Consider the following 26,978-nt stretch of genomic DNA (forward strand, 5'->3'; position numbering starts at 1 on the left):
TGGTAAACAGTGTCAGAAAAGCAAGTCTTCCATTATTTAGTCATGAAAAAGCATCAGGAGAGGTGGAACTGAGAACCAAACGTCGGTGATGTTGCCATTTTCTACTAAGCCACTGAAACGGCAACTAATCCATATGTCCATTGTTGGCTCTATGACAACAACTGCTTCAAGAAAATCCCACTGAGTGATCAGGCTTATCCCAGACCACCTCGGAAAAACTCAAGAAGCACAAAATGAACAAATCACCTGACCTCAAGAGAAACCAAAATATCCATGACCATCCCCGGCTCAAAGGGGAGAATTTGGCCACAGTAAGTAGAGACCTGATATATTTAGTAATGAACTGTTGTGTTTATTTCCAAATTCTTGGTCTACTTCTCCTACAGCACCTTGCTTATCAGCAGCCTTCAGTCACTAAGGGCTAGCATTAGCAGTGGTAAGGCTATGGCAAAAATTCTCAAATCTCAGTTGCATAGTGTGTTTCTTGAGCATATACATGGGTGACTGCCAGTTCCATTTCTTCCTAACCCTAACTTTGGTTAGGAGGATCTCTATTCTTAAAATAGCTCCCAAATGGCTCCGTACTACCATACAGCAGACATCAGCTCTGTCTCAGGAATTTTTGTTTTCAGTTTAACTTCTATGAGACACTATTTTAAAGTAATTCACATATTTTGGAACAGATTTCACATTACCACTTTGTGAAAAAGTTAATGAGCTTTCATCGCTATAAGTAATTTGGAGTCATTAGGTATTAAAAAAGGGCATGGTCCATTTATTCCAACCCGAATCTGTTTGTATCTTATTGACCTTCTTTCTAGTAAGCATTTGCCTTACTATCCATAGAGCAAGCATAATGAGCAAGTCCCCTTGTGCTGAGTTCATGCAATCTAATGTTAGGAAGACATGAGAAGCAGGAAGTACCTTTCAATTCCATTCAGTAAGAATTCACAGTATACTTTCAATTTCCCTGAACTATGCTAAGCATTCTGAGACTTACAAAGCTCTAAAAAAGATTCTTTGACCTCGAGTTGCTTATAATCTTGTTGCAGTAACTTATAAATCAACTGACAACACAGGAGGTAGTAAATTATTAATATAACCAAGAAATCCCTCCCACATGTGCACACACACACACATACACACACACACACACACACACACACACACTTTGCACTGTGGAATGCTGAAAGGATTCCAAGACTGTAAATTCCATCTTCCTTCTCTTCTTCCAAAAATGGCCCTGTGCTTTCACAGTACACTGGATTGTCAAGCCCTGAAGGAATAATGCTTAACATTCCAAAAAATTATCCCCACTTTTCCCTCATGTCATTGGGCAGTTGGCATTTATCTTTATACATAGAGGTAAGAGGGTGAAAACCAGAAATGGGATTTGTATCATGGAATTCAAGAGAAAGGACTTTGAAAAATACAAAGAACTATATGAGTATAAGAAACTGTTAGATGATTGTCTAGAGGCAGGAACAGAAAGACAGCATCAGAAGGCTCATTTTCTTCTCAGAAAAAAATTGCAGGAGTGTCTACCCAAGCCTGTAGTAGAAAATTGGCCTCTGGAGTTACAAGATTGGTTACAATATTTGATATAAAAAAATCTCATCTCACCTATCAATCATTCCATGTGAACTATATCCAGTATAAGCTATGTTTATACTAACTGGTTAAACAAAAGGATCAAACATAATTATCATTTAATCTGTAACAGTGTTTTTCAATTAGATTATAATGGATGACCCTAGTATATATGAATAAAAAATTATCAACAAATTATTACATATATAAATGCATCACAGAATATTATATTTAAAGGCACATTATTTGTTAATAGAAAAATGGTATCCATGTAGACCACTCTCCATGAGTGCTCAATGCAATAACTGTATCCCTTACTAGCCCAAGTTGAAGGGAATGAATGAAAAGACCACTATGCTGCAAATCACCTAGAAGCAGAATTTAGTTAATTGAGAAATTATATTCAGGTTAACCCGTCCAGAAACATCATATCTATGTGGGGTAAGTTAATAGGAATTCCTTGCTAGCTCTGTGACTTGGTTCAATAACAGGAAAAATAAAGATGAGAAGAAAGAGAGAACTGCTAATGTGAAGTGACAGGTTTCAAAAACAATTTCTTTATACTTATTCAGAGCCCTGAATTCCATCCATACACATCACGGGAAATGTGACAATGTCCACTCACATATCATTAGATTCGCTCTCCAAAATATCAACAACTACCAGAAATTAAACTCTTACTGTAGGCCAGCTTGGTTTATAAACACTATGTCTAATCTGGCAGCAACACCATGACACAGGCTTTATTGTTGTACCCGCTTTACAGATAAGGACATTGGGACTCAAAAGAGTTAAATGAGTAGTCCAAGGTCACAAAGCTATTAAATGACCAAGACAAGACTGGGATGAAGGTCTTGAGTATAGAGTTTGTGCAACATGTCCACTATGACTAGCTGTATTAGTCCATCTTCACATTGCTAATGAAACATACCTGAGACTGAGTAATTTATAAAGAAAAAAGGTTTTATGGACTCATAGTTCCACGTGGCTTGGGAGACCTCACAATCATGGTGGAAGACAAAAGGCACATCTTACATGGTGGCAGATAAGAGATAATGAGAGCAAAGCAAAAACGGAAACCCCTTATAAAACCATCAGATCACGTGAGACTTATTCACTATCACGAGAACAGTATGGGGAAAACTGTCCCCGTGATTCAATTATATCCCACCAGGTCCTTTCCACAACACAAGGGAATTATGGGAGTTACAATTCAAGATGAGATTTGGGTGGGAATACATATCTTGAACTCCTGACCTCAAGTGATCCGCCTGTCTTGGCCTCCAAGTGCCTGGATTACAGGCGTGAGCCACCACGCCCGGCACCAAACCATATCACTAGCTGTTTGCCAAGTAACAGAGAGGAAAAAGATTCAGAAATAACATATGTCTCTGTCTGGGCATTTGCCTTGAACTGAAAGCTCCTGGAGGGCAGGGCAGCATGTGTTCCTACCTGGTTCTCCTTATATAGCACTGAGCAGTATGAGCAGGTGCTGTGGAATGTCATTTGGTACTGAGAACAATAAAGAAGCAAGAACACAGATGATGGTAGGGGCCTAGCTTGCTGTCTTGCCTCTGAATTTATAAAAGGTCTCAGGAATGACGTGCAAGATAGGGAAATATACAGCCTCTGAGCCTTGGTAACTACATACAACTCACGATGCACACTGTCAATCCTGCTATGTTAACCGGCAAATGTCTGAAGGAGGCATTATATCATCGCCAGAGACCACTCAGCTCAAATTACGTTGTACTGCAGAGGGAGGAAGGGCAATTTCAGAGTCCCACCTTCTTCCAAGCCCCATGCACTCTCCTCTATGTCTGCCCCGCAGCTCAGGCCTGGGATTTTATGTGCAGCAAAAAATCAAAGGTAAAATAAATGCTGAACAGCGATTGCTGTCATTGCCTTCCCCGCAGTCATTTCACTATTAGCTGTTGGCGGAGCAGATCGTGTAGGTTGACGAGATCTGAGTAAGGATGAGAGATGAGATGTCAAGGTAAGGAACGCGGCTGCCTGTGCTAGGCGGCTTTGACATGCGCTGCAGACAGCACACATCAGCTCGGTGGAGACGGCAAGCAAACCCAACTGCAGCCGCAGAGAGGAAGCAAAAGAGGGGTGTGTGAAAAGATCAGCATATTCAGCCTGCCAATTATTTTCCTCTCTCTCCAACCCCACCCCCAAACACAAGTTCCTTAATATTAATAGTGCTGGAAATTGCAGCAATGAGCATGTTGTTGGGGTGAAACGGAACATTATTCTCCAAATGAAACCCTGGGTATGAGAGCAAAGGGCCCTCTCTGTCTCCCAAGTCAGAATATTCCCGAGACCAGCACCTCTGCAGCAGTTCTTAAGCTCAAGAGAAGGGATTGGCATTTCTGGCTTCCCAATAAAGCCACAGCACACCCTGGGACTGTTGAAATTAATGAATGCACACACACACACACACACATACACTCAAAAGAGATTACTAAGTTTGGGCTACAGCTTAAGTGGCACTCTCTTATCCCTCTGACTTGAATTCCTACACCTGTTACCCAAACCTCCCTCATTGTTTCCCTCCACAAAAACATATCATATCTTTGACATTAATATCAGTTTTGATATCAGAAGAATATGTGCCCAGACAGCAGCATGACATATGTTGAAAGAGCTGGAACACTTGCAACTCCAACCTACTTTTATGAGATTTTTTTTTTTTTCTGCATAAGAAAGAAGTCCCTTAGCCCATCCTTAAAGAAATATGACCAGCACCCATTACCATCATTTAACTTTCCCAGATTAGAACTGAAACCTTTTCCCAACTGTACTGGGGAGGTAGAAACTAAGAGTTCTTTTTATAGATTACACCCTCTTTACCTTGAGGTAAAGAAATAAATATTATGCTGCTAAAGGACGAACCCCAATCTAATGTCTATTAAATTCTTTCTGGTGGATCTTCCAGAGATACAAAGGACAAAAGGAAACAATAATATTTTCAGTGTATTAGATAAGTGTAGGCAGGATTGGAGGAAAATAAATGAAGAGTACTTGTATGACGCTAAGATTGCTAATAACACTGGAACATGATCTGAAGGGTTATTTAACCCCAAAGAGTTGGGGCTAGTAATGGAGGCCTCTATGGGAGTAGGGCTTAGTCTCTGGATAATAGACTGGGAAGGCCCGGGAAGGTAGCAGTGCCCCAGCAAGCAAGATGCATCTAATGGAAATTGGGAAGTCATCTATCAGTAAAGAACTGAGTAATCTTATCATGGGTTAGAGAGAAACGAGCAATTTTAGGAGCATAAGGGTAACTGGGATTTTACACCAAGTACATAAAATACCAGGGTTAGGGTTGTAAGACTGGTGCAGAGGCCCCTGATAACTATTTATTCATGCATTAAACCATTATTGTGTGCCTATTATGTCCTATGCTCTGTGATCACTGCTGCGAATGCAAAGACAAACAGGATGTAGTTTTTAAGTAGCTTTAGTGGGAGAGACAGTGAAGAGTCAATACATGACAATTTCAGAAGGGAATGCTTCTGAAATGGAGTGCGGGCCTCTCCCAATTTAGGAGGGCATGAGTATCGACAGTAAGCAGAAATTGATAACTCCTTTACACATTTTTCTAAAATCTGCCACATTCCAAATATATTTATCCCCCTAAAAAAAAAAAGCCATGAGAGAAACTTTAAAGGAAATGTGAACTAGTAATTGTATTATACAAGCTAATCCCACAACTAATCATATGAAACATAAAAAATTTCATTAATACCTTAGCCCATCTGTATTTATTTTTTCATTCAATAGCACATCATGACTCTGTTTCCATGGCTCCAAAACAACATGTAAATTTGGTCAGGTCAGTCAAATAAAAAGCCAAATGAGTTTTTAAAAGACAAAAATACGAAAACGAAATGGTTGGTATCTTCATCCTGTATAGCCACAGTCTAAAACATATTTATTTCTCCTTATTGGCTGTTTGCTCTAATACTGATTCTCAAATCCCTTTTCTCTACTATTTTATATAATACACAACTTTGCCTGAGTTAAATTGCTTACAATATCTTAATACATCATCTTCCAACCATTAATTTTCATCTGAGAATGTCAGCAAGGAATTATGTCAGATTACTTGGGCCAGATTTTTTCTCGTAAATCCATTCTAACTTCTATATAGCCTTCCATTCTATCAGACATTTTCCATCACTACTGGAAGCTTCTGAATTTTTTTTTGAAATTAAAGTTAAACTTATTCAAACTGCTCTTGTCTTTCTTCTTTATTGAGTTTCTATTATTTGAAAAGCATTGAATGAAATATTGAGGACAAACACAGTCTCTGATTTATAGGTAGAGTGAGACTTTTCCATGCTGTTTTGAAGAAAAGGCAAAAGTTATCCCATAATGACAAGAAGTTGTTCTCAGTTGAAACGGGAACCAGCATCTCCTTGAAGGACTTGTTGAGAGGCCCAGTGCAGAATTTCCACCGACTGTTCAACCCTCCACCAATCCCTACATCAAAAAAAAAGTAAACCACGGGGCCAGATGAGGTGGGTACTACAGTGTTTATGAAAAGAAGATAAAGGAATAAGAGATGCTTCCACTGTGAGAAGCCAGATGACTATTTGTGAAGTCTAGAGGTTCCAGAAAGATGGAGTTACTGACAACCGGTTGCCTGACTGGGGGCTTGCTGAGCTGCATGCCCACTGGTCCAGGCTGGCAACGCCCCAGAGAGAAGCATGCTAAGGGATTCTTAGGAGAGAGTTCTGGAACTCTGAAGGTATGTTGCTGTTATTTTTTGGTCTGTTTCCCCAACTGTGGAGAGGAGGAAGTAAGTATTTCACAGGTTTATCTTAAAGTTTATAGGTCATTCTTTAATATAAAGAAAGCTGCCTGTTTCTGTCTTAGAGATTTATAAGGGATAGAAACCACTGAAGCAGCCCATGCCAATGGAAATTAAAGGGTTTGGCACTCCTAGGCAGACTTTCACAGCTTTCACAGTCCTCAGAGCATGTAGAAAAGCATACCTTCATAGAATAGAGCACAGAGATGAGCTGAGAATATCCCAGCAGTTTCTGAGCCAATAGATAGAATGTCTAATCCAAAGAAGTGTACTGCTGCAGAAGTGAAGGGAGACATGCCTAGTCCTTGAGGGAATGCATCAATGACAGAGAACGATAAATACCACCCAGTGAAGACCAAGTACAGCATCTGGTTGGAAACCTTAATGCCAGCAGACACTATCAACATCATCAGCTGCAACCAGATTGGCCTAAGGGAAGATGTGAACCCACCACACACAGGCAGTCAAGTAAAAACACTTCTGCCTCCCCATATGCTTGCTTCCATCTTGCCTACCACACAATAGAAGTCAATGCCTAGGGAAGGACTGTGGGGAGAGGGGACTCAGCACCAGGCCTCAGCCCCCACCTCCTTCACATCCAGCTTCTACCGCAACAGCTGAGGAGATGACATTTGATCCAGATTAAGAGTAAAGCTTTTAAAATAAACACATTTAAGTCACTAACTAGTGGTCATTATTTCATAAAATAAAACAATTTCTTGATTGGTCAATTAGTTGCTACCTATACACATATAAATTTATTTTAATTTTTCTGTAATTTTTAAATATTTGCGGGGACAAGTGCAGATTTCTAACATGCACGAGTTGCATAGCGGTAAAGTCTGGGCCTTTTGTGTACCCATCACCCGAATAGTGAACATTGTACCCAATAGGTAACTTATCAGCCCTTTCCCCACTCCCACTATCCCACATTTTGGATTCTCTAATGTCTGTTATTCCACTCTGTATGTCCCTGTATCCCATTGTTTAGCTCCCACTTATAAGTGAGAACATGGGGCATCTGACTTCCTGTTTCCAAGTTATTTCACTTAGGATAACAGTCTGCAGTTCTATCCATATTGCTGCTAAAGACATTTCATTCTTTTTTATGGCTGAGTACTATTCCATGCTATACATATGCCAAATTTTCTTTCTCTAATCCTCCATTCAGGGACACAGGTTTATTCCATACTTTTATTATTGTGAATAGTGCTGTGATAAACATATAAGTACAGTTATATTTTCTTTTTTATTTGTTTGTTTTGTTTTGTTTGTTTTTTTGAGGCAGTCTTGCTCTGTTGCCCAAGCTGGAATGCAGTGGTGCAATCTTAGCTCACTGCAACCTCTGCACCTCTGCTTCCTAGGTTTAAGCAATTCTCCTGCCTCAACCTCCCAAGTAGCTGGGACTACAGGTGCCTGCCACCAAGCCTGGCTAATTTTTGTATTTTTAGTATAGACAGGGTTTCACCATGTTGGCTAGGCTGGTCTTGAACTCCTGCCCTCAAGTGACCCACCTGCCTTGACCTCCCATACTGCTGGGATTACAGGCATGAACCACCATGCCCGGCTGAGGTATCTTCTTGATATCATGATTTCTTTCCCTTTGGGTAGATACCCAGTAGCAGGATTGCTTACACACATAGAAACTTAAAAGTTGCATCAAATGTGTGGTTACTTCAACATATTTAGATAATTGGCATTTTTCCCCTTTCATCAAATTGTTTGTCATCATCCTTCTGTTAGTCATTGAATATGAGTTATTGTAACTAGAAAAGACCACAAAGCATATACTGAAGATCCTAAAATAAAAATTGATTTTAATGGATTGGTTTGGATCAACATATTCAAATGTATTTTATTTTCAGTTTTCCAAAAATGTTACTAACATATCCTTTAAAATATTCACATTAATAATAAATATTATATTTCAAAAAGTTATATTCATTAAAGAAGTAAAATGAAGCAATGAAGTACAAAATGTATAAAATATTGCTTCTCGATGACTTCTTGCAAAAATTCTTTGTGTCTAGGTACAATTGATTACTCTAGCATAGCTACTTTGATGCAAGGAGAATAAATAACATTGCAAGTAAAGTGAAGTGTATATTAAGAATACAAAAGACATCTTGTATCTCAGAACTGGTGGAGAATTTTCCAGACATTTCAAGAACCTAGAAACAAGGAAGATTTATAATCTGTCTCGGGGCATCTCAAATTCTCTCTGGAATCTTGTTCCATTGTCAGCTTTTCACTATAGAGACTCTTACACTGTCATGGTTTATACTGGCTCGTAAGTTTGCTACAACACTCAGTATCCTGACTCTTTGACCTCAGGCTCCACGACCAACTGGCAACTTCCCTTTATGTTTCTTAGTTCAAAGAAACAAGTGAGAAAAACGTACTGGTTCATATTTTTGCTCTAAACCATGAGATAACAGCCAAAGCAGAAATGGGCTACCCTTGGATCTTCATCACTCAGAGGTTTTCAGCGAGGTGGGACACAGTACCTGAAGAAATTCAGCCCCCGGTGAACTCTAGTCCTAGGTCCCACCATGGAGAATCATGTAACATCTGAGAAAAGGATTTTGACTAAACTTTATTTATATTATGCATAGTTTTATTTTTATTGAATTTGATTACAAATAAAATCACCTTTATAAAATCCATCTTATAATCTCACTTTGAGGCAGAAATTGAAGCCCTTTAAGAAAGGATTCTCCATCTTATATTGGACCATGACACTACTGGGGTCATCAAAGATTTCCAAGACCCTCCAGGTCATCTATCCCATATTTTCTCACTTATTAGACCCCAAATTTTACTGGAATTTTAAATTTTTTAAATTGCACATAAATTATTTACACACAGTAGAATGGAAAATACAAACATTTTATAGTACAGGTAAAACAGCATTTAAATCACCTGAAGAAAAAGTGCAATTGCCTCTGCACTCTAAAAACCACTTCCTGCATGGAAAAGAGAGCTCATGACCACAAAAGAAATTCTACCCAGAAGGAAACTCTTTCTGTCATTGAAACTAACCACATCCCCTCTTGTTCTTTACTCAGTGGAAATTAAAAATAATCTTTCTCAAATAAGCTAAGAAAAGCAACACCCACTTTCTTACATGGCCCCCTCTTATTAAGTGCATCCTGAATTAAAGACTTCTTTTTTTAAATAGGGCTAAATTTGACTCAAAATTTGGAGGTCCTCATGAGCTCCATTTTCCCTTATCTTAAAAGGTGCTCAAGATCAACTAAAAGGGACTTCCTTGAAGCAAATCCAAATGGCTTTGCCTTTTGGGTACAACACCTTTTCTTCATACAGCACCCTCAGTTTAACCTCATGAAACAATGAAGAATAAGAGGGCAAGGATAAGTGGCTTTTACAAACTAAATGTAAGTATTTTGTTTCCATATGATAGGCCTAACTGAAATATACTAACTAAAACATAAGAATGTCTTCTTATTCTTTCCTGCTTTTGAACAGAAAATGACCAAACTATCAATTCTATCTAATTAACAACGCCATGCTTATTCCACAATAGTATTTCCAAAATGACACACAAGGTGAATATGCTTCCAGAAAACACTAAAGATAATTCATTTGCAATACATTTCCAAAAATGAGACTCCAAGAATAAGCAATAACAAATGCAGATCCAAGTGCATTTGGAGGATCAGGAATGAATTGAACAGCACCCCCATTCTCCCCAGGTAGGACAGAGTCGATGGGCAAAATTAAGTAAGTTAAAATGTTCTGACATATTCCTGAAGTATGAGCAGCATCCCCCAGCCACCTCTAGCTCATTCTCCTCCAGTACATTTTTTCTCTTCCCAGCCAGGGACCCTGAAGCTGGTGTTCTTACAGGAAATGCAGTCTTATCAATAATTCCCACACACGGCTGGGCACCAAAAGCATCAGGATTAATTGCTAAAAACACAGAATCTTGGGACCGCCCTGGTCATTTTGAATCAGAAAACTGAAGATAGGTATAGTTCATCTGTATTACCAACCTAATTCCCAAGCAACTAGCCTGGTTCCAAACCCAAATCAAGCACTTGGGAGCTTCTGCCTGGATATAATGTTTAGGTTCCCTTCCTCAGGTTTTGTGGCTATTGGCAGGAGAATAAGGAAAACAAGAGGATTTCAGTAAGCCAATAGCAAAATTGGCAAAAGGAAACAACACAATTTACACACACATACACACACACACATATTGTGCAAATGGCTGTTTAACACATGAAAAAAAATAATCTTCTTCACTCATAACAAGACAAATACCTATGAAACAACACTGAGATACTATTTCCTACCTGTCAGATTGACAAAAATTAAAAAGTGTGACACCACATTCTGTTGGTGAGGCAGCAGGGATACAGGAACTGTCATACATTTTTAGTCAGGATGCAAACTGATGTGATCTTAATGAAGGGGAATTTGGCAATGCCTAACAAAATTACATACAGTATACGTTTGCATCTGAACCCAGAAATCTCTCTTCTAGGAAGTTACACTGAAGAAATACTTCCAACAATATCAAAATATGTGTGCACATCTGTTTCTAATAATGGCAAAATCCTCACTCATCCTCTATCATTTTACCTGTGCCCTGTTAATGGCTAGAAAAACACATTTCAGTCAGCGAGAGCACATTAGTGTAGATAAGATCCTAGAGATATCTAAATTTGTGGTATGAGGAAAACGAAAGTTACGCTTTAAAGATATGTCCCCCCGAAAAAAAACATACCTGACAGAGGCGGCACCAGTGCTTTCCAGAAACATTTTCCTCATGTATGGAATGTTCTTTGGATGAGATCCACCCTAGAAAATTAAATATGAAGAGAAGGAAGATTTCAGATCTTCTTCAGAGTCTCTCTGCACTGATTCTGAGAAGCCATCTCGGCCTTGTAGATGTTGGCCTTCCCACATGGGTCTGCCTCTGGCTCTGCCTCCCTGCGGTGCTCTTTGGTTTGAGCATCTGGTTTATACACAGTTTCATCAAGGGCATTAAAATTCCCTCACCAGGCCCTTAAGGAAGCTTCTCTTCACATACCCACCCAAGAGCCAAGCAACTGGCTTGGAATGTACTTTTTTGTTAATTAAAAAAAAAATACGTTACAAAATTAAGGCAGAGATTACTGCGTAATGACGACTATAGGAAGTAGAAAATGGTGGCAGATAACAGCCTGCATTCTCACTACTCAGAATTAAGCTTTTTTTCTCTCTATTTACTTTCATTTGATAATTTTTCTGTAATTGATTTTTTAAAAGTTTATGTATGGTGTACACTCTGATGTTTTGATATTTGTATGCATTGTGGAGTGATTAAATCAAGCTAATTAGCATGCCCATCTCCTCACATACTTATTTTTAGCAGTAAAAACATTTAAAATTTACTCTCTCAGCAATTCATATACATACACATTGTTATTAACTAGAGTCAACATGCTGTCTAATAGAGCTCGAGAACTTACCGATCCTGTGTAACTGAAACTTTTTATCCTTTAACCAAATCTCCCCATTCCCACCCATCCCAGCCCTTTGGAACCACCATTATACTCTCTGCTTCTGAGTTCGAGTTTTTGAAATTTCCGTATAAGATCATGCCATAGTTGCCTTTGCTGTCACACATGACATGGTTTCATTTTTTTTTTTTTTTTTTTTTGAGACGGAGTTCCGCTCTTGTTACCCAGGCTGGAGTGCAGTGGCGCGATCTCGGCTCACCGCAACCTCCGCCTCCTGGGTTCAGGCAATTCTCCTGCCTCAGCCTCCTGAGTAGCTGGGATTACAGGCACGCGCCACCGTGCCCAGCTAATTTTTTGTATTTTAAGTAGAGACGGGGTTTCGCCTTGTTGACCAGGATGGTCTCGATCTCTTGACCTCGTGATCCACCCGCCTCGGCCTCCCAAAGTCCTGGGATTACAGGCGTGAGCCACCGCGCCCGGCCTCATTTTTTAAGACTGAATAGCATTCCACTATGTATATATACCATCTTTTCCTTATTCATTTATCCATTGATGGACACAGGTTGATTCTCTATCTCAGCTAATATGAATAATGCTGCAATGAATGTGGAAATGCAGATTTTAAGACACTGATTTTATTTCCTTTGAATATATCTCCAGACATGGAATTGATGGATCATAGGATCATACGGTAGTTCTATATTTAACTTTTTGAGGAATATCCATACTCTTTTCCATAATAGCTGTACTAGGCTTTTATTTTTTTACTGCATTTTTTTTCAGGCATAATGTCTCAGTAACTCTCACTTAGATTAGTAATTCATCATTAAATGATGAATTCAAATTTATAGAACTTTAATGCAATTTAAAGATATATATATATAGTGCTAAATTAACCAGAAGAGCAAGTGGTCAAAAATTTAGTGCATCCTAATTAGTTTATTCTATTCCTCCAAAAGTTAGGGCCTAAAATCATGCAGTAACTTCTGGAGTAGAAGCAATATGTATACTGGATTATGCTTTCTTGCGAAAGTGATTTTTTTAAAAGGCACCAAGTAGAAAGAATCTGCATCATTTAAGAGTCCCCTGTGTGGAAGAATCTGTTCTATTTTATGTTTGTTGATTTGAAAGGGTATTTCAGAAAGAATGGGAAAATGAGCCCAGGAAATCAATATTCTGAACAATTAACCTATAAACAAATAAATAGCACAGTATATGAGCTACTTAATGTCACATCTCTATAGACAGACAACAATACATTTGTAAGCAAGCTTGACATGATGGATATCACTAGATTAGTGGCATACTTTGCCGAAACAAAAGCACGTGTGTGCTTTCTTTCATTGTTCCACATTGTGAGCGATGCTCTCTGTCTTTCCCTCTCTTTAATCCTCTCACCCTGATATTCATCAATAACTTGGACATTCATATAAAAGCTTTGCAAAAGAATAGGCAGAGGCAAACTTACCCATTGTGAAGCTCAAGTTTAAGCCATATTTTAGGACTCCAACAGAAATACCACACAAAAGACTTAAGAAGCTATGGCTTTCCTAGTTTCCTGAAGATGATCTTGGACCCGTATGTGCACCCACAGTTTACCATTTTGGTTACAAATCAGTGGTTCCCAACTATTGCTGTACATTAGAACCTACTCTGAGGTTTGTAAAAATACTCACTTCTCCCCTCACCTACCCACCCAGCCTATTGACATGGAATCTCAAAAAGTTGGGCTGAACACCTTCAGTTTTTAAAAACTCTCCAGATTTTTTTTAAAATCTATCCCTGAGGCACAGGGATAGTTGAGATCAACTTCATTAAATGAAGAAACCTCCTTTTTGTTCCAGTCCACAAACAACATCAATAAGGCCAAAACCTTATAAGCCACCAATATTACCCTTTCTTGCCTGCTGGAAAAGTCTCAGTGAGACTATTATTCAAGATACTTTGACTGGATCTTAGGAAACATAGGTTCTGAAAGATATTCATTTAGGCCAGAAAGAAAAGTTATCATTAAAACCAAAATAGAAAATTTTAATGACCAAGAATTTGCATTATCTCCTAGAGATAAACCAATTTCAGTAAATTTGAAATATACATCTATTTTTATATTTTAGAATATATATTCTAGCATTTTTACCTACTTGTTTAGGTGTTTTGAGTGCATGAAATCTAGGAATCATATTAATGTAGAATTAAGAAATTTATATAAAATGTAAAACCTTACACAGTTGTCCTAAGTGAAAGAGAAGAAATGCAATAGATAAAATGTGTTATTTTCCTCGTTTTTAGTCCTTCTCAACTCTTTATAATCGTTTCCTTTTCTACGAGTGGTAAGAATTCATGAGATTGTAACATGGAACAAATCTTCCAAAGAGGATGACATTGCTTTTTACATAACAAAGACTAGATTAACTATTAAAGGGAAATATAAAGAAATTTACAAGGGAGACATTTCATGAAAAATAGCTATCTGTTCTTTGAAAGTAAAAAAAGGTGTAGCATATTCTTTATCAACTACGTCCTCCTCTGGGGGAAAAGAGAGGTGAATGCTTTGACAATATTTATGTGATCAGGATAAAATAATGGAGACAATGCCAGCTGCCAAGGAGATGAAATCCATGGAAAAGAAAAATACAAGTAGTAGATGTGGGGGTGGGGAGAAAGAAAAGCATTAAAAATTAAAGCCAGACAACTGCAAGAGAGAATTTAATATCTGAAAAGACTTTTGAACTACAGATAGTGCTAACAATAGAAGATATGTCTAGAGAAAACAAGGTAAGGGAAAGAGCAACCGAAAAGAGTTAAAAAAAAAAAATAGCAGAAAATTACATCATTCAGTTTTATCATTTTAATGAACATAAGCCAAAGAGTAAGCTTACAGGCAAAGGTTTATTTCACCTCTGTATTTTCATCAGTTCCCAAATCAACAAATATGTGGACAGAGAATAAAACAATCTTTAAAGCAAAAAAACAATGGAAATAGGCACTAACCCTCAATGCGTATGTTATTGTTGATATGTTCAACCTTAGCTTTCAGATACTTCAGAACATTTGCTTGTGGAATCTTGTGTCTCAATCTGTATTTGACTTAATAGTACATTAGCCAAATTTTTGTTGAGGCTTATTTTCAGCTTTTTCAGTTTCACATGGCAAGGAGAACACTGGAGTAATCTGCCTGCTTTATAAAGGAAAGTCCAACTCAGCCCAACCTGCTGTTGCTTTGTAGGTTGCCTTAGCTTAGAGTGGGAGAAGTGTTGTTGCTGAAAAGAGAGAAGAGACTTCAGTGGGAACCCCATTTTTCTGCACACCCACACCAAAGCAATGTGCTGCTTCGAGACGAAATAAAATTGTATATTGTGGCATAGGCCCATCTTGCCACTCTGTTGGATAGTTCTCACATTCATCCCTCTCCATCCCCGATCTATAAAATAAAAATATGATGGTTTTTGTTTTGTTTTAATTCATCATTTTTTTCATTATGTTATTTTCATTCATTATATTATTTTCTTTGTGGAAGATGTGACTGTTGGTGGCAATTTAGAAAACTGGTACTTTTTGTATACTTGAACTAAATATATGTTTGTCTTTTATTATTTCAGCTTGGGGAACTCTACTCCTAGATCACTGCCCCATAGGACTATGCAATAGGTTATAATAATTGACATCAAAGAATACTACTGTACATGCATTCTATGCAAAGAATGCTATTATACATGCATTCAATCTAAGGCAGTGGTAAAAGGAACAACTGTTATCTGAAATCTTTGCTCAGATTTTTTTAGTGTACATATAAATAAGCTCAAAACACTAACAGGAATTTATTTCTATTATTCTATAAGTAAAACATTCACTTAAGACTGTCTTTTATATTAACTAGTGATTAATAAATAATTCAAAATTCCCCATATAGATACTTCAGATTTTAGTTAAAGTTATCAATAATCTTTGAATTTTTAGTTTCCCAGAAAACAATGGGTGACTACTGGGAGAAAAAGAACTTATAAGTAAAAAAGCTGTGAATGTTTATGCAACTAACCTTGTACTATTGAGTTTAGTCAACAGCTATTTATTAAGCATCTATTCTGTGTTTGGTACTTTTCTAGATTCTAGAAATGATTTTAACAATCATTTCTTAGCCTTGTCAATGAAACGGAATTTTATCTGCCTCCAATAAACTCCTAAACAAGAGGAGAAACAAAAAGTTAAACCATTCTTATATTAGTGGTCCTTATAGAGTGATCCCAGATCAGCATCACCAGGGAACTTGCCAAATATGTAAATTGAGACCCTACCTCAGACATTCTCAATCAGCAATCGCAGAGTAGAACCCACCAGTCTGTGGTTCAGCTTCTGTAGGTGATTCTAATGAATACCAAATTTGAGAACCACAGTATTAACACATGTATTTTGAGGCAGTCGCCATACCATGAATAACTAATGAAATGTGGGAACTAGTTCACTCACTTCCAGAGGTCATTATTGAGATCTGAAAAGTGAGGCAGATGGTATGGGAAGGAAGTTGCAGGCAAAAATCAATGGGATGAATAAAAACCTATAAGAAATTATTTTGCATGTAAGTTGTAAATGTTTGTTGTATCCGGTTTAAATGAGATTGTTTAAATAACATCCTTGAGTAAGTTGGTCTTGTAACTGCAAGCCCTAAAACAATATATTCTAGTTGTGCAATGGTTGCTAAACAGACATGAGACAATTCCACGTAGCCGAAGAGCAAAGTCCAGGTAAGTTGCCTCCATTAAGTTCTGCTCACTGGACAATTTATCTGGGGCTGAGAAACTTTTAACTGTTGAAAATGTTGTCATGAGTTTGATGTGCTCCTGACATGCAGGCACTGTGTCTCTATTATTCTCACATTTTGGCTTCTGTCTTTGGAAAAAAATAATTGATGGTAAAGGACCTCAGAAAATATATGTGTATTTTATATCATTCTAAGTGGTCAACGCTGAAAGCAATATTCAGCCAAAGCTGCAGTTGATGCTGAATATCCCACCACAGCTTCTGGGATTTGACAATAAATCTTAAATTTTAACAAAAAATTATTACTACAATTTTATTATTAACAGTTGAGGAGTCAATTTTTAAATGCTTGATATAGTACAGGAACAATCATTTCTTAGCCTTGTCAATGGCTGAAATGCTTCTGTGGTCACTGTACTGTAAATTTATGATACTAAGTAGACACTTAATTTCAACCAAGATAAGTAAAAGAACAAGATATCTCGTGGGTGTCTCATTTTTCTCCAGCACTTATTTCTTTTCTTCATACTCTTTACAATTCTAAATCAAAGATGATTTATTATAGATGTTGTTGAACAAGATTCTGAACACTTTTTTCTTCATAAAATATTAAAATGGAGAAGTTGGCATTCTGCCTTAATTCAACCTCAGATGATGTGAAGAATAATCAAATAGACTTTTTTCTTGAAAGACAGGACTAATGCATGTGGCAACAAAGCTAAAAGAGAGCAGAAATTTGTTCTGTTCACTGATGCGCCCAAGTATGTAGAAAGGTGGTAATAAGCACATAATAGGTACTCAATGAGCACTGGTGGAATAAATGGAAGGTCAAATGAATTTAAATAACTACAAACTAAAAATGATTCTTAAAGTTTATTTATTTTTATTTTTATTTTCTTGAGACAGAATCTCGCTCTGTCTCACACAGGCTAAAGTGCAGTGGCGTGATCTCAGAGCACTGCAGCCTCTGCCTCCCAAGTTCAAGCAGTTCTCCTGTCTCAGCCTCCTGAATAGCTGAGACTACAGGCATGTGCCAACACACTTGGCTAATTTTTTGTATTTTTAGTAGAGACGGGGTTTCACCATGTTGGCCAGACTGGTCTCGAACTCCTGATCTCAGGTGATCCACCTGCCACGGCCTCCAAAAGTGCTGAGATTACAAACATGAGCCATAATGCCCAGCATAAAGTTTATTTTTAATATTACAAATAGTAGTATGCCAAACAACTCCACAGTATTCAAACTATGGCATATAGTCATGAAAACTATTAAAGAGAAGATAATGAGGATGAACCAAAAATTAAAGCATATTCTAGAGCCACAATAATTAGAACAGCAGGATAGTAATGGAGGATTATGTGGACAGACTAAAGGAACCAAATAGGAAGTCTAAATGTAGCCTCAAATACATGTGGGAACTGAATGTATGATACAAGTAAAATCTCAGATCGAGACCATCCTGGTCAACATGGTGAAACCCCGTCTCTACTAAAAATACAAAAAATTAGCTGGGCATGGTGGCGCATGCCTGTAATCCTAGCTACTCAGGAGGCTGAGGCAGGAGAATTGCCTGAACCCAGGAGGCGGAGGTTGCGGTGAGCCGAGATCGCACCATTGCACTCCAGCCTGGGTAACAAGAGCGAAACTCCGTCTCAAAAAAAAAAAAAAAGTCTCAAATCACTTGGCACAAGATGGGCTTTTTAATGAATGGAGTTGAGACCTATGGGTACCCATGTGATAAAAGATCAAATTGTTTTCATACCACATACCAAAGCAAAAGCCAATGAATCAAAAATGTATGAGAAGAAAATATATTAAATGTTTTTATGATCTTGGGATGGGAAAGACTTTTCTACCTGTGACTTAAAATCCACAAGCTATAAAATAAAATGTAAATTCAAATGCATAACTTCTCAACACAGGAAAAAAAAATCCAAGCTAAAAGATGTTTATGATTCCTGTAATGGACAGAGGTTTAACTTGTTAATACATGAAAAGCTCTTTAAAATCTAGCAGAAAAGCAATAAAAACCCAGTAGAAAAATGGGTAATGGATATAATAAGAGGGCTCACAGAGAAAAAAATGATAAAATTGTCCTGAAATATACACAAATGTACTCAACTTCAAACATAAGAGATGCAATTTTTCATCTATTATATTGGCAAAGATCCAAAAATTTGACAATACATTATGTTGATAAGGCTTTATAGTAATAGGTGTGAGCATATCTTGCTAATGAAAATATAAAATAGTACAATCCCTATGGAAATTTGGCAGTGCATGAAAAGTTTACAAAAACTTTGACCAGACAATTTAGAAACTTATCCTTGAACACTTGAATTGGGTAAGATTATACATAGTCTAATTTTAAAAGAAAATATGCAAATGTCCACCGAAAGAAAACAGTTCAACCAGACTATGATGTTATCAATGGAACACCACCTAACCATTAAAAAAAGAATGAGGACGCTCTCTTCATACTGATGTAGACAGACCTTCAGGTTATAGTGTTTAGTGAAGAAAGAATGATTGTTTACATGTTTACAGTATGCTACCAGTGAGTAATAAATTAGGGAAGGTCAGAATGTATATTTGTATTTGCTAACATCTACAGTAAGAAATACTGAAAGTACATGCAAAAAGATAGAGAGGTAGAAGAACTGGCAGAGACTAAAGTAAAGCAACTTTGATATGTTTTCTTCTAGTACACTTTTGATTCACTGGAGTTTGTCCTGGTATGTGGTATGAAAACAATCTGATCCTTTACCCTACGGCTACCCATAGGTCTCAACGCCATTCATTAAAAAGCCCATCTTTGTGCCAAGTGATTTGAGATTTTACCTTTATCATACATCCATTCCCACATAAAGCAACTTCAAAGGGCACACATTTAGTATATATTTTTTCCAATCATACATTATATTTTAGATGTAAAGAATTGGAAACAATAAAAATAAATTGTGGCATAATCTAATCTATATTGTTCTGCTCTGTGTTATTTAAATAATTCTAAAGATATATTAATTGACAATGACTAATTTTTTCTGAAATTATACTCACATTATTTTTAATATTTACATTAACCATAATTTTCTCAATTTCAACTTTAAAACAAAAATTCTTTTGTGATTATTAAGATTGTAGCATTTTACTATTTTATTTGTTTTTATTGATGAAAATTTTTTGATATAACTTCAACTTTTATTTTCAATTCAGGGGGGACATGTGCAGATTTGTTAAATGGGTATATTGTGTGATGCTGAGGTTTGGGATATAAATGATCCCATCACCCAGGTAGCAAGCATAATACCCAATTGTTAGTTATTCAACTCTTGATTTCCTCCCTCCCTCCATCCCCCTCCAAGTAGTCCCCAGTGTCTGCTGTTGCCATCTTTATGTCCATGAGTACCCAATTTAGCTCCCACTAAGCAGTGAGAACATGCAATATTTGGTTTTCTGTTCCGGTGTTATTTCACTTAGAATAATAGCCTCCAGCTACATCTGTGTTGCTGCAATAGACAAGAATTCATTCTTTTTTATGCTGTGTAGTATTCCATGGTGCATATGTACTATATTTTCTTTACCAATCCACCACCGATGGACACCTAGGCTGACTGCATGTCTTTGCTGTTGTAATAGTACAGCTATGCACGTGCCAGTTCATGTGTCTTTTTGATAGAATGATTTGTTTCCTTTTGGATATATACCCAGTAATGACATTTCTGTGTTGAATGGTAGTTCTGTTTCAAGTTCTTTGAGAAATTACCAAACTGCTTTCCACAGTGGCTGCACTGATTTACATTCCCATCAACAGTTTATAACTGTTCCCCTTCTCCACAGCCTCACCAGCATCTGTTATTTTTTGACTTTTTAATAATAGCCACTTGGTCTGCCATCCTCCCCATCACCTATATCTGGCATTTCTCCCCATGCCATCTCTCCCCAACTCCCCACCCCTTGTTGTCCCTCCTCTATTTCCCCCTGACAGACCCCAGCGTGTGATGCTCCCCTCCCTGTGTCCATGTGTTCTCATTGTTCAACACTTGCCTATGAGTGAGAACATGCAGTGTTTGATTTTCTGTTCTGGTCAGTTTGCTGAGAATGATGGTTTCCAGGTTCATCCATGTCCCTACAAAGGACACGAACTCATCATTTTTGATGGCTGCATAATATTCCATGGTGTATATGTGCCACATTTTCCCGGTCCAGTCTATCATCGATGGGCATTTGGGTTGGTTCCAGGTCTTTGCTATTGTAAACTGTGCTGCAATGAACATTCATGTGCATGTGTCCTTATAGTAGAACAATTTATAATCCTTTGGATATATACCCAGTAATGGGATTGCTGGGTCAAATGGAATTTCTATTTCTAGGTCTTTGAGGAATCGCCACACTGTCTTCCACAATGGTTGAACTAATTTACACTCCCACCAACAGTGTAAAAGTGTTCCTATTTCTCCACATCCTCTCCAGCATCTGTTGTCTCCAGATTTTGTAATGATCGCCATTCTAACTGACGTGAGATGGTATCTCAATGTAGTTTTGATTTGCATTTCTCTAATGACCAGTGATGATGAGCATTTTTTCATATGTTTGTTGGCCTCGTGTATGTCTTCTTTTGTAAAGTGTCTGTTCATATCCTTCACCCACTTTTGAATGGGCTTGTTTGTTTTTTTCTTGTAAATCTGTTTTAGTTCTTTGTAAATTCTGGATATCAACCCTTTGTCAGATGGGTAGACTGCAAAAATTATTTCCCATTCTGTTGGTTGGCGATTCACTCTAATGACTGTTTCTTTTGCTGTGCAGAAGCTGTGGAGTTTGATTAGGTCCCATTTGTCTATTTTGGCTTTTGTTGCCAATGCTTTTGGTGTTTTGGTCATGAAGTCCTTGCCTGCGCCTATGTCCTGAATGGTTTTGCCTAGGTTTTCTTCTAGGGTTTTTATGGTGTTAGGTCTTATGTTTAAGTCTTTAATCCATCTTCTTTTGCCTACTTTTTTAAGGCAGTAATTTGTTTTTCATTTGTTGAATTTTTTAAGTTCCTTATAGATTCTGGATATTAGACCTTTGTCAGACACATAGTTTGTATTTTCTCCCCTCCTGTAGGTTGCCTGTTTACTCTGTTGATGGTTACTTTTGCTGTGCAGAAGCTCTTTAGTTTAGTTAGGTCCCACTTATCAATTTTTGTTTTTATTGCAATTGCTTTTGAGGTCTGAGTCATAAATTCTTTCTCGAGGCAGATGTCCAGAATGGTGTTTCTTAGGTTTTCTTCTAAGATTCTTATAGTTTGAGATCTTACATTGAAATCTTTAATCCATCTTGAGTTAATGTTTGTATATGGTGAAAGGCAAGGGTCCTGTTTCATTCTCCTGCAAGTGGCTAGCCAGCTATTCCAGCACTATTGAATAATGCTCATGTTCCTTGCTGGCTCCACCACCCCTGCCCAACCTCACAATTTTGGGAGACCCATACCAACTCATTTCATAATTTCATTCAGTCTTATAGCTGTAAATACTCACTATATGACAATGAGTACCAAATTTAAATCTCTAGACCAGATCTCTCTTCCAAACTCAAAACCGAGAATCTAATCTTCCTTCCCAAAATGACCCACTCAGTCCTCATTTTAATTGATGGGGAATCATCTTTGACTCCTCTCTTTTAAATCCCACTATTCTGAGATTTGATCAGCTTCACTTTCAACCGTATCTTCTTGTCACCCCCTTCACTATGACACTCATTCAAACTACCACCATCACTGACCTAAATGACTGCAATAAGCTCCTAATTGGATTTCCTCCATACAATCTCCTTTCCACACAGCTCTCATTTAACACATAAATCAGATTGTGTCATTCCCCTGCTCAAAGTGTTCAATGGCTCCCTTTCTCACTCAGGAGCCAAAGCCCTCGGAATGTTCTACAAATCCCCATATGGTCTGGCTTTCCATTATTCATCTGACTTTGTCTCTTATCATTCTTCCCTCATTCTTCAATCCAGTACCATTGACCTTATACACTCCAGATATCTGCTTAGCTAACTCTCTCTCCTCCTTTAAATCTTTGCCCAACCTTTACCTTCTCAATGAGATCTATCCTAAAATCCTATTTAAAAGTACAGCATGCCTCTTATCCCCAGTATTCCAAATATCTTTGCCTTGGGCATTTTTTTTCAAACCACTTATTGCCTTCTATACAGTTTGATTATTTATTATGTTTATTGCAAATGTTTACGTATCCTTTCTCTACAATATAAGCTTCATGAAAGAAGGAATTTTTCTCTGCAAGCACTTCAAGTGTTGCTGCCACATAGTAAGGGATTAATACAATATGTGTTAAATGAATATATGAATTTGTGTTAAGAATAGAGCAGAAAAGTGTCTTGTTTGGAAATAGGCAAGTCAGTTATTGAATAGGAGAAGTCATTATTTTCTGTCAATTTTAATTAACATACAAAACTAATATTGGAGAAAGATTAAGGAAAGATTTAAATGGAGTTTGAAAATAGTCTTTCAAAGGAAAAAGAATATAAACATTTTTAGCAGGCTTCTATTGGTAGATATTTAGATTGTCTGTAGTTTAACACATATCTATTTCCATTTTTATTCATATGTCTTTGCCTGTATGTGAAACATGCATCTAGAATGAATTACTGGTAGTAGATTCACTAGGTCATAAAGTATGTACATTTTAAATTTTGAATGACATTACTAAATTGCCTTTTATGAGTGTGCATCTATTTACACAGACATTATCAGGGAATATATATGCTTATATATTATAAATTTTCTATAATAGCCTGTTTATTATTGTAATAAAAGAAATATTAATACATGCATATGAAAAACAGCCATTTTAATTATTGGTACTTTTTCAAAATATTTCAATAAGGTATAAAAATAATGACCAAAAGGGATGTGAGAGTTAAATGTGGAATGACGACTGAATGAATTATGAATAAATTAAGAAATGGCTATATGAATTAATGGAGGGATGGATGGATAGGTGGGTGAATGGGTAGGTGGATGGATGGATGGAGGGTGGATGGATAGATAGATGGATGGATGGATGAATAATTAGGGGAATACTGAATGAGTAGGTACTTGGCAAGAGATGGTGAATATGCAAGAGGGGCAAATGCGAAAATAGAGTTACCTGGTTTTACGGAATGATCAGGACAACATCAGAAAAGTAACTCTGCTTTGATGAGAAAAAAAACCTAATTGAAGGAAACAATTGAAAATCATGTTTTGTTTCTTTTCTGACTAATTTCAAGAGAATAACATGAATTAGAATACAGGAAGCATCAACAAAAGCTTCCCTTCTCACAAAGCAAAACACTCATGACTGCTTGACTAAAACAAGTGTCAGTGTGAAGCTGACTGGGAATCAGATGGTGATGTTTCTAAAATTAAATTGTAAACTATGTTCTCATCTCACACATCTCAGCATATCACTGCTTCAGAGATGCAGAGCAACTTGGAAGATTTGGGCATTAAAAGTAATGACTAACCTTTAGCATAGGGAACTCTTCCCAAAGAGGAGGGTTGTTTTAAATTCATGACAAATCATGGAAACCAGCAGAAACCCCTGACATTACCTGGTCACCCCAATCAACATATCTCATATTCCCTTTCTTTCACAGAAAATTGACCCCAGGCCCTAATGTGTTCTGACTGGATATTACCTTCCTAAGAATACATGACATTGAAAATCCTCTTTGTCTCTATAGCCTCTGTACAAGTTCTAGTCCTTTCTCTTTATCAATGTCAGTACCCTGAGATTATTAAGAGAGCCTCTCTTAGTCCCTTGAACAACATATCTCTTTAGAAAATTATGAAAGAATATGTCTTATACATTTACTGGAAAATTTGCATGGAACTATACCTGGCTGACAAAACCAGTGAGAATGAAACAAACATGTGTTTAGAAGTCAGAGAGACCTGAGTTTGAACCTTGACTCTGTTATTTCTAGTTGGATAAATCTCTAGCCTCTAGTTCTTCAAATACTTAACACTAATGTGTTATATATTAAGTTGGTCTATAGAAGCACTAACATATTATAGCCTTCCATTTTTGAATAATGGTCCTCAAGATAAAATACAAAGGGCAAGACAGATGTGCCTTTGTAATCTGCCATTATATATTGATTATTGATTTGGGGAGTTGAGTAATTTGGTATTTACTTATTCTAAAAAAATGTAATGGTCAAGAAAGCCAATAACCTCTGTCAGTTGTTGCATATGCAGACAGCATTTTGATGTTCTTTCACTGATGAAGTTCAGGGCATCTTCTAAATTTATGAAACATCTGTTTAAGCAGCTGGTTATTCATTAAATAAAAATAAAAATGTACCACTTTTCCCTGGCAATGGTAATAAATGGGAACCGGTGATGATCCCAAAAGAGATTATGGTTATAAATGAATGTATTGAAATTCTTCACAATTTTTATAGAGGCATCAAAATAAAAATATATAAAAAGTGAAAAAGGACCTCATGGAGCCCCTGGAATACACTGGGGACCCCAACGTAATGGCTCACCTGCATGTCCCACTCCACTTAAATACCACATTCTAAATAGAAATACATCAGGATCAAAACTGATATTCTTTCTGCATCCCTCCCTAAATTTACCACCTGAAAATTTCTAGTTAGTAGCAGTGGAGCAATTTCTAAAACTCAAATTCCAATCATAACTACATGAAAACGCAACATTTCGTGAAACTCATGTTGAAAAGTCTGCCTCAAACTATAAGGACCAAGCAATAATTTGGGATGCTTTGTGCTCACACATCTTTATGAGACAGGAAAATGGGATTATACTCACTTGTCAAGTAAGGAAATAGAAATTAATTGACTTGAAACTATACTAAGCGTTTTGACCTAACGGATCATATTTGATCAAAAACTCAAGATTCAACTTCCAGCTTCCCATCAGTTGTCAATGCCTTTTTATTAGAAAGGTGCTTAGAAACTAGAAAACAAGTCAAGCCATTTGAATTTAGCAATGCAACAACTGGGAGAGGTTTTCTGCTTTGCTCCTTATCCCTCACCTTACCCAAGTGACCAGTGGACTTTTCTGTACCATTTTCTCTTTGCAGATTCCCACCACAATCATGGAACTGAAAAGTTCCAGCACCCAAATGGTAAAGCAAGGTCAAGAAAAAGGACAATACTTTCATTGTGAGCCAGACTCAAGAGTTGCTTTTAGAATTTAGGAGCAAGAGATGCTTAACTGTTATGAGTTGCTGTGATGATGCATAATTAGACAGTGATTTAACACAGAGCTAAAAAAAAATAAAAATGACAGTAATCATGGGGGGAAAGAATAAAATGCCAATGAAAGCAGTTAAATGAGCCGAAGTGCCTGGCATTTTTGTGATGTGTATCTGTTAGTAATTTGTCAGACGGTAACAATAGAGGTAATTTCACAAATAACAGGGATTCATCAATTCACAATAGCACTCACTGGTATTTAAGACCAAAGAAAAGAAATGGTATTTGGCTTATCAACTTAAAGAAATAGTTATGAAACTTGGGTCTAGCCTATATATTGCAAAGTGAAATGGAGAACTGATCCTTAATCAGGAAAATTCAAAGCTGTACAAATCTGAGTTATAATGACTTTCAAGGTAGACAATTGCTTTGGAGAAAGTTGCACAAAATTATGAAAAGGTTAATAATGGTGTTTTATGGATAAGACAGATAGACTGTTTCCTGTCACCTTTGGAATACTCCCTGGCTGTTGCAATCCTCTCCAGCTTCACCTGAACACCCATCAAAAGCATTGAAAATTCTAGCCATGGAAAAGCCACCCTCATTTCCCCCAGTGAACTTAGTTTTTCCACACCTGTGCACATGTGATTTCTCATAACATTTCACTCAGATAGCAACTCATCCCTCAATGTTAAGTTCAAGTGACATTTCTCCCAAGCTTATCCTGCTGACTCTGGTCTCCTTATCCTCCAGATTGCCCATATATTGCTGCTCTGTACTCCCATCTCACTGCATGGCATTAATCACTCTATATTGTAATAACTGGTTTGTAGCTCTTTCTTTCATTCACACTAACTGGGAGTTCCATAAGAGCAATAATTGTGTTTCTTTGCTGTTTCCTCACTCCTTGATACATAACACATGCACAACAAATATTGATGAATGAATGAATGAGAGAATTAAAGTATCAACAGTGAGAAAAATATGTACTGAATCACTCTCCCCACTGTCATTCTCTTCCCAGTATCTATGAAAGACACATAAGGGAACTGTCTGCAAGTTTCTCCTTATTCAAAAATTGCTTCTAACTCAAGGGATAATTTCAAACACTTTTAGGAGTACGTTGACTC

The sequence above is a fragment of the Aotus nancymaae genome, unplaced genomic scaffold, assembly GCF_030222135.1.
Source record: "Aotus nancymaae isolate 86718 unplaced genomic scaffold, 86718_ANA_hifiasm-v0.15.2.pri h1tg000057l, whole genome shotgun sequence".
Taxonomy (NCBI): Eukaryota; Metazoa; Chordata; class Mammalia; order Primates; family Aotidae; genus Aotus; species Aotus nancymaae.